Genomic DNA, 9,391 nt, shown 5'->3' on the forward strand with positions numbered 1-9,391 from the left:
AGCATTCCATAACATAACAGTAGATTTTATTTAAAAAGTAAATATTTTCACATCACTTTTTAAACAAAATGCCCTGACCCACATTTAACCAAGTCTCCAAGGTTCAGATTGACTAGAGCTTTATTCAAATTTATTGCAACTGATCTGACTTCTCATTCTTTGAATCAATATAATACCCCTGCAGTTTCACACCACCACCACACATGCCTATATACTAAATATGATAATCCAGTTAATAATTAACAACAGTCAGATTGTCAAACACATTTGCCCACTGTCCTAGAGCAAGCTGGTAGGAATCAATCCCTGTCAAGCAGAGGCTTAGTTTCTCAGAAACTAAGCTTTACATTTTAAAGAAATATGTATTCCTAGCTCTTATGGAGGAAGGAACATAAGAACACAAGAATGCCCATACCAGTGATTTATCTGGTCCAGTATCCTGTCTGCTGACAGTGACCAGGGCCAGATACTTGAGAAGGCACGAACAGAACAGGGCAATTATTGAGTGATCAATCCTCTGTCATCCAGTCCCAGCTTTTGAGGTTTAGGGACACCTGAGCATTGGGTTGCAACCCAGACCATCCTGACTGAAGCCATTAATGGACTTATCTTCCATGAATTTATCTAATTCTTTTTTGAACTAAGTTATACTTTTCTGGCTTTCACACCATCCCCTGGCAATGAGTTCCACAGGTGGACTGTGAATTGTGTACACCATAGATTTTTATAATGGCATTATGATATTTTTTGTCTTAGCTATCCCTTCTCTAATAGTTCCTAACGTTCTGCTAGCTTTTTTGACTGCTGCTTCACTTGGATAAGATGTTTTCAGAGAACTATCCACAATGACTCCAAGATCTCTTTCTTGAGTGGTAACAGCTAATTTAGAGCATGTAATTTTGTATGTATACTTGGGATTATGCTTTCCAATGTACATTACTTTGCATTTATTAACACAAAACTTCATCTGCCATTCTGTTGCCCACTCACACAGTTTTGTAAGATCCCTTCACAGTAAGCTTTTATCTTAACTATCTTGAGTAATTTTCAGAGTAGCAGCCGTGTTAGTCTGTATCCGCAAAAAGAACAGGAGTACTTGTGGCACCTTAGAGACTAACAAATTTATTAGAGCATAAGCTTCCATGGGCTACAGCCCACTTCACTGGATGCGTAGAATGTAACATATAGTAAGAAGATATATATATATGCACACACACACACACACACACAGAAGGTGGAAGTTGTCATACAAACTGTAAGAGGCAAATTAATTAAAATGAGCTATTATCAGCAGGAGAAAAAAACTTTTGCAGTGATAATCAAGATGGCCCATTTAGACAGTTGACAAGAAGGTGTGAGGAGGATACTTAACATAGGGAAATAGATTCAATAAATGGAGTGACCTAGCAACTCCCAGTCTCTATTCAAAGCCAAGCTGATGGTATCTAGGTTACATATTAATTCAAGCTCAGCAGTTTCTCATTGGAGTCTGTTTTTGAAGCTTTTCTGTTGCAAAACTGCCACCCTTAAATCTTTTACTGAGTGGCCAGAGAGGTTGAAGTGTTCTCCTACCGGTTTTTGAATGTTATGATTCCTGATGTCAGATTTGTGTCCATTTATTCGTTTGCATAGAGACTGTCCGGTTTGGCCAATGTACATCAGGAACACTTCAACCTCTCTGGCCACTCAGTAAAAGATTTAAGGGTGGCAATTTTGCAACAGAAAAGCTTCAGAAACAGACTCCAACAAGAAACTGCTGAGCTTGAATTAATATGCAAACTGGATACCATTAACTTGGGTTTGAATAGAGACTGGGAGTGGCTGGGTCACTACACATATTGAATCTATTTCTCTAAGTTAAGTATCCTCACACCTTCTTGTCAACTGTCTAAATGGGCCATCTTGATTATCACTACAAAAGTTTTTTTCTCCTGCTGATAATAGCTCATCTTAATTAATTTGCCTCTTACAGTTTGTATGGCAACTTCCACCTTCTCTGTATGTATATATATATCGTCTTACTATATGTTCCATTCTATGCATCCGATGAAGTGGGCTGTAGCCCATGAAAGCTTATGCTCTAATAAATTTGTTAGTCTCTAAGGTGCCAAAAGCACTCCTGTTCTTTTTGAGTAATTCTGTATCATTTGCAAACTTTGCCACCTTACTATTTACCCCTTTTTCCAGTTCATTTATGAGTATTTTGAACAGCACTGGACCCAGTACAGATTCTTGGGAGACTGCCCTATTTACCTCTCTCCACTGTGAAAACTGACTATTTATTTCCTACCTTTTGTTTCCTAGCCTTTAACCAGTTACTGATCCACAAGAGGCCCTTCCCTCTCATCCCATGACTGCTTACTTTGCTTATGAGCCGTTTGTGAGGGATATTGTCAAAGACTTTCTAAAAGTCCAAGCACACTATGTCCACTGGATCATCCTTGTCCACATACTTGCTGACCCCCTCAAAAAATTTCAAAAGATTGGTGAAGCATGAGTTCCTTTTACAAAAGCTATATTGACTCTTTCCCAACATATCATGTTCATCTATATGTCTGGTAATTCTATTCTTTACTGTAGTTTCAGCTAATTTGTCTGGTACTAAATTTAGGCTTATTGGCCTGTAATTAACAGGATCACTTGTGGAAGCTTTTTTTTTTTAAAAAAAAAAATCAACATTACATTAGCTATTTTCCAGCCATCTAGTAGAAAGACTGATTTAAGTGATAGGTTATATGTCAGTTAGTAGTTCTGCAATTTCACATCTGAGTTACTTCAGACCTCTTGGGAGAATAGCATCTGGTCCAGGTGACTTATTACTGCTTAATGTATCTATTTGTTCCAAAATCTCCTCTAGTCAATACCTCAATATGGGACAGTTCCTCAGATTTATCACCTAAAAAGAATGGCTCTGGTGTGGGAATCTCTCTCACATCCTCTACAGTGAAGATTAATACAAAGAATTCATTTACCTTCTGTGCAAATAGGCTTGTCTTCCTTGAGTGCTACTTTAGCACCCTGATTGCCCAGTGGCCCTATTGATTGTTTGGCAGGCTTCCTGCTTCCAAAGTACTTTAAAAAATTTGCTGTTAGTTTGTGCACCTTTTGGCCTGCCTAACTGCATTTTTACACTTGACTTGCCAGAGTGTTCCTTTCTATTTTCCTCAGTAGGATTTGACTTCCAATGGTAAAGGATATCTTTTTGTCTCTAAACGGCTCTTTTACTCTGTTGTTTAGCTATGGTAGCATTATTTTGGTCCTCTTACTGTGTTTTTTATTAATTAATTAATTATTATTTGGGGTATATAATTAGTATGAGTCTCTATTATGGTGGGTTTTATTAATGTTTCCATGCCGCTTGCAAGCATGTAATTCTGATGACTGTTCCTTTTAATTTCCATTTAACTAGCTTCCTCGATTTTGTGTAGTGCTCCCTTTTGAAGTTAAATGCTACTGTGATGGGTTTCTTTGTTATTTTTCTCCCTGCAAGTATGTTAAATATAACTACATTATAGTCACTATTACTGAGCAGTTCAGTTACATTCACCTCTTGGACCAGATCCTGTGCTCCACTTAGAACTAAATGAAGAACTGCCTCTCCATTTGTGGGTTCCAGGATTAACTGCTCTCAGAAGCAGTCATTAATGGTGTCTAGATTTCATCTCTGCATTCCTTCCTGAATAACCTTGTGAATGTCAACTATTGCAGTTGTGTCTTCCTCAATCAGCAAACGGCCTACAACACAAAGGTCTGGACATGCGTCTATTCAACTTAATAGGACATTAATTGGCTAGTTATCCAATTAGTAGTCACTTTTCCAACTTATTGAAATATTAATAAAGGACCCAATTCTGCAAAGTTCTGTATGATCTCATCTTTCACTGACATCAACAGCTGAAAAAGTTACAGAGGAAACTGTAGGAAAACAGAGAAGAGCTTGGATGTAGATATGGCTTCTTTTTCTCCCTTCTCCCCCCCCACTTTTTGGGAACAAAGTCCATTCTCGCATTCCCTTTTGCACTATCAAATTACCTCTGCAGGAGAATCTTATAAAGGATGACAACCTGTACTACTACCTATACAGGTTATTATCCTTATTGACATTGTGAGAGTTGACTGCTGCAAGGAATAGAAATATTCAGGAACAAGGTGGGAAGTATGAGAAATAAGCAACAGAAGGGTTCAGTGAAAGAGAGGAAAAAAAAGAAGCCAGATGAGGAAAGATGCAGGGACAAGACAAACAGAGCAGAAGACTTAACAAAAGGTTGAGTTGGCTGTCTCCATGGTCCAGAAACAGCATAAAGAATACAAGAGAGAACTCAGCCCCTGAGGGCAGCAGGGTGGGCGAGTATGGAGGCAACGCACTCAGTCTCCAGAGGGAGGAAGCAAAGTATTTTGTGTGGCAACCCTTTCTTGCCAACTGAAATATCAGAATATATGGACTCTAGAGCACAGGTTCCAAACTTTTTTTTTTTTTTTTTGCTGTGCACCCGTTTCTGAAAAACAGTATTTCCACAGAAGTCTGGTGTCCAAGAGTACATCCCAACTAGGATGCCCCACTGTTCAGCCTGTGAACATCCCCTGACTGTGATATGTTCTGGGCAGATGACCCCAGCAGAACACAACAGCTCAGCTGCACCTCTTTCCTCATATCCCTGACTCTGGGACCTCCCGCTCCCATCACTCACAGGCCACAGGCTCCTCCAACCTGGGCGTGATCCACAGCATGCAGGCAAAAGAGCCTGAATGGGCAGAAAGGAACTACCTCCCACAAGGGTGCATGGATATCAGCCTCTGGAGATGCAAGCAAGCTGGAATGCCTCTTCCCCCATCTCCCACCTCCTGCAAAGGAAGAGGCCACACCTTCTCCCTCCTCCTTGTTCTTCCAGCCTGACAATTGGAGCAGGAGATTCAGCTAATGAGAGAGAATTCTTATTCCTCTCTTTGATTACCTCACCATGTCACAGCAGGAATATCCCACAGTTTGAAAACCAATGCTCTAGAAGTCATGCATAGCCATGCTAAATTTGAAGAGGTGTTGCCATGCTGTTACCTCCAATGCTGGCAAAACTAAAAATAGACTAATAAAACAAAAGCCTTTTCACTCCTTATAAAAAACAATAATTTTGTGTACTCTTAACTCACCAGTACATGCACTCTGGCCTATATTTATAGATCACCCAAAATGCGCATGCAGAAGCCCCTCTCCTATGCACTTCAGCAACTCCACAGCTGTCTGCAAGGGATGAGACAAGCGTTAGAGTGAAAGCTGCATAAAACTAAGGAGCAACTGAAATCCAGGGACAGAATGAAAACTGTTATGCCATTTTCCAGTCCCTTCTGCCACAACAATGACAACTTTATACCAGAACTCTTACTCCTGGGGTAATTCTGCACCAAAAAATTAAAAATATTGTGCACAATATTTTAAAATTCTGCAAAATTCTGCGTATTTTATTTGTCAAAATTACGTAATAGAATCATGACAGTTTCAATTATTTCAAAATACTTGTGAGCAAGTATATCTCTAGCAATACAAACAAAAAAGATTCAGGAAATGTTTTTTGACAAATAGATTCCTTGCTAGGCGTATTAATACTTTGAGTAATAATTCATTTAAAACACAACACAGAAACTTATTTCCCACATCCCCCCAAATCAGTGCAAAGGCTTGGGGTAGTCAGGGGTAACAGAGGAGCTGAGGGGGGGGGGGCGTAATTGCTGGGAAGGAGCCTGGGAGTGAACCTGAAGGGTTGCTGAGTGTGGGTGGGAGAAGTATGGAACAGGTTTTTTTGGGGGGCAACTGTTAGGTAGTTGGGGAGCCGCTCCCACGCAGACCTGGCTGACCCATAGCCTCTCCCATTCAGCCAGGCACATATTCCCCTGTCTCCATATGTCCCTGCACTCCCCTTTTCCCTGAGGCCCTGCATCCCCAATCAGCCACCCCTTCTCCCCTGTCTCCAAATGTCCCTGCACCCCCACTCAGCCAACCTTCCACCCCCCATCCCCATGTGGCCCTGCACCTCCACTTCCATTTAGCCCCTGGCCCTAGCTAGCCACTAGCTCCTGTGCCCTCACCCCAGTCTGTCCCCCCACTAGCCCTTCTGAACTCCAGCCTACGTGACCCCCCAGCAGCCTCAAGTGCCCTGTTCTGTCCATGTCCTCCCCCCACCCCATCCCGGTTCTCCTTACCTAGCCCCGCAGGCAGGGTGCTGTGAGGAACAAAGCCTTTCCTCCTCCCTATCCGCAGCAGGTTGCTCCATCCAGTGAGCAGGCTGCCCTCTGATGTGGTACCACAGTAGCTCCTGGTGGGCAAAAGATGTAATTACAGCACCTGGAAGAATTATTTTCCGCAGAGAAAAAAAATCTGTGGGGGACATGATTAACTCTATATTAACTGTATTTCAGGTTTTTTTTTTAACATGATCAATACACAAAGAAAGCCTAACCAATTTAGTAATACCTCATAATCAAGTATATACTAGAGATGTAAAATAGTAAATGGTAAACTGGTGAAGCGGTAACCCTTAGTCTTACCGGTTAACCCAACATAACCGTTAATCCCCAGCCCCGAGCTGGTAGGAGCAGCCCCAGCCCTGCCGGACAATCCCGGCCAGAGCAGCAGCTGCCCCAGGCCACGCAGACCAACCGAAGCAGCAGCCGCCCCGGGGCGCACCGGCCGACCTCAGCAGCAGCCCCAGCCCCACGGCCAGAGCAACCCCAGCCCCAGCACCTCTCCCTTTCATCAGTTAAACAATATAACTTTAATTAACTGGTTAACTTTTTAAACAATGTTTACATCCCTAGTATCTACTATGTTAAAAGAGAGAAATGTCTTTATTTCTGTTAGTATATTGGCTTGTTTGTCAGCCTGAGGCAGAATTTTGAGTTTGACTTTTTGATACTCTTATATCTTATACTAATATGTGTAAATAAAGGACAAAGACACTATATGTCATGTCTGCCCACAAGCAGATGGGTTGAAAAGAGATGGAACTAAAGTGTTACAGGCTGTGGTGGGAGTGTACTCTATGAGCATACAATGGAAGGTTGCCTGACTCTTTCCTCAAGCCAAGGTCAAGCAACCAGTTAGGAGGGGTAAAGGGGGTTGTGGGGGGAGGCATAAGAAACACTAAAAGCCAAAGAAAGGCCTGGCCTCGACCACAGCACAACCTCTCTCCTTACCCTTCGCATGGGATATAAAAGAGGTGGGACGAAGACCCCATACCCATACCCCCCAAAATGGCACATGACCATAAATTGTAAGGGGTGGGACTGTAGGCATGCACTGTAGGTATATTTGGGCCTGCTAAGAAAGAGGAGATGGAAATGGGGACACAGGCAAGGCTCTGCGCAGGGGGACATGGGGTAAATGTTCTGAGGCGTCAAGAACTGGGAACGGAACACTGGGAAAGGAACACTGGGAAACAGACTCTGCCGGCATGTAAAGTTATGGATATGCTTCCTGGAAACTAACCCCAATAAACATTGTATTGCCTGCACTTCAGACTTCTGATCTTCTGCTTTCTGTCTGCATGACAAGAACGAGGGGAGAGAGTGTAAAGGGAGAGCCCTCTAACAACATCTATGGGCGTATGATAAATGGATTATCATGAAATTGTCATGACAGTGCCCATGAAATTGACCAAAATGGACCATGAATTTGGTAGGACCCTAGATATCAGGAATTATCTTTCTCTCTCATATTGTGGGGAAAATTAACTATCACAGCCTCTCTTTTAGTTACTTAAATTATTACTGCAAGGAACGTATTCATTTCCTGAAATGACAAACTACTTGTCACATTTAAAGCTTTCTTGTTTAGTGTTTGGCCTGATTCAAGATCACTAGCAACATTCTTTTACAAAGTGAAAGAAACCTTTGAAAAACGAAAGAGTTGCCTAAACAAGACTCTCTTACTCTAGAAACAGGTCTAATCTGATGACAGAAACAAACAGAACTTCAGTTACAGGCAACAAAACAGCGCCTCGGTGTTAAGAAGTGTCTCCCCCTTGATCCAAACGCAGAAAAGGCCTTAGGAGGGAAAAAAATGGTTTTAACCAGTCTCCAAGGCCGTGCGTGCGTTATAATGACAGCACCGTGACCTATCCGGGTACTAACCGCACCCCCGGCCCCGGCCCAAAGCCAGGCGTCCAAACACCCATCTGCCCTTTGAGACGGTGGGAGAAAATTCGCCCATCAACACTTTTAAAGGATCGTGTCTGCATCTTTCCTGGCCGCGGACCAGCCCGGCCTACTCGGAACGGAAGGCGGGGGCAGGCAGCACGCGCGCCGGGCGGTTAACGGGGCTTTCCCTGGACGGGGCAGCGCGAGGCGCCTCAGCGGTTCTGCCCGCCGCCGAGCCGCGCGCTAGCCCTGGGCTTTGCCGGGGGAAGGTGCCTCAGCGGGGCTGGAGCTAACGGGGCTGCGGGCGGACCCAGGCTGGGGCTGCGGAAGGGATGCGGCGGCCGCACGAAGGACGCCCGGGCGGCTGCTCCCTTACCCGCGGTCGGACGGGCTCTGACGCCTGCTCTAGGCGCCGGGGCCGCAGGGAAAGATCGCTCTGCGGGCGCCACCCAGAGCTGGCAAAATGGCGGCGCGACTGCCCGTGCCGAACGCCGCAGTGCCGGGCGCATGCGCCGTGGGCCGCCCTGACGCCAGCGTGGGGTGGCTGAGGCCGAGCGCGGTGTGAGGCGGGAGCGGGCGCTTGAAGGTTCCTCTGGCTCTAGCTGCGGTGGGGCTGGGCTGATGCTGGGCTATGGACTCTCTGAGCCTCCCACTCTATTCACTCACACGGGTCTTCAGCATGGGGCTGGGCCTGGCTGGCTGGCGGGGCTCCCCCAGAACCGCAGGCTTGCTTCCGCAGGCCCGTTTCCAGAGTGGGGTCAGGCCAATATCCAGCACCTCTGAAAACCCACCTGGAAATCCACCCTGCTTCTGCAAGCCCATCCGGGTGTGGGCCATGACTGTGCCCACCCGGCGCCCCGCGAGCTGCCCCCTTGGGTTCCCATTGGCAGCCTCTTCCTCCTCCCAATAACGAGCAACATCCAAGTCCATCCAAAACATAAGCACTCTCAGCATCTAATGAGGTGGCCACACCAAGGGAATAGCGTGTTAGCCCACAAAGTCCTTGAAGTGCTATTGGATGCTAAGAACAGTTGTTGGAATGAATTAATCCGGGGATTGTAGTCTCCAAGCATGTGGCCCTCACCTTTGCCAGAATTTGGTCTGTGACTGCTAATCGGGGATCTTGGTGGACCGTGGATAATAAGAGTTAGCCCTGGCAAGCTTGGGAGAAATTAAAGCTTTCTGTGCAAGAAATGGAAATATTCCTATTTGGAAAACATTGCTAATACAAGCTTGGGAGAGAGATGGGACTGTTTGGTCTTGA

General features: G+C 44.8%; 1 long non-coding RNA gene across 1 annotated transcript in view; it reads right to left on the reverse strand.

Moving 5' to 3' along the window:
• LOC141983778 (uncharacterized) overlaps positions 1–8,598 on the reverse strand; it is a 196,628-nt gene extending 188,030 nt beyond the window's left edge. Inside the window, exons 1-2 of the long non-coding RNA XR_012638507.1 lie at positions 8,504–8,598; positions 6,193–6,305 (exon numbers count right to left, since the gene is read on the reverse strand). This is a non-coding gene — a long non-coding RNA (uncharacterized LOC141983778). The remainder of the gene's footprint in view (positions 1–6,192; positions 6,306–8,503) is intronic.
• Positions 8,599–9,391: the final 793 nt, after the last annotated feature.

Source organism: Natator depressus, chromosome 3, assembly GCF_965152275.1.
Source record: "Natator depressus isolate rNatDep1 chromosome 3, rNatDep2.hap1, whole genome shotgun sequence".
NCBI lineage: Eukaryota > Metazoa > Chordata > Testudines > Cheloniidae > Natator > Natator depressus.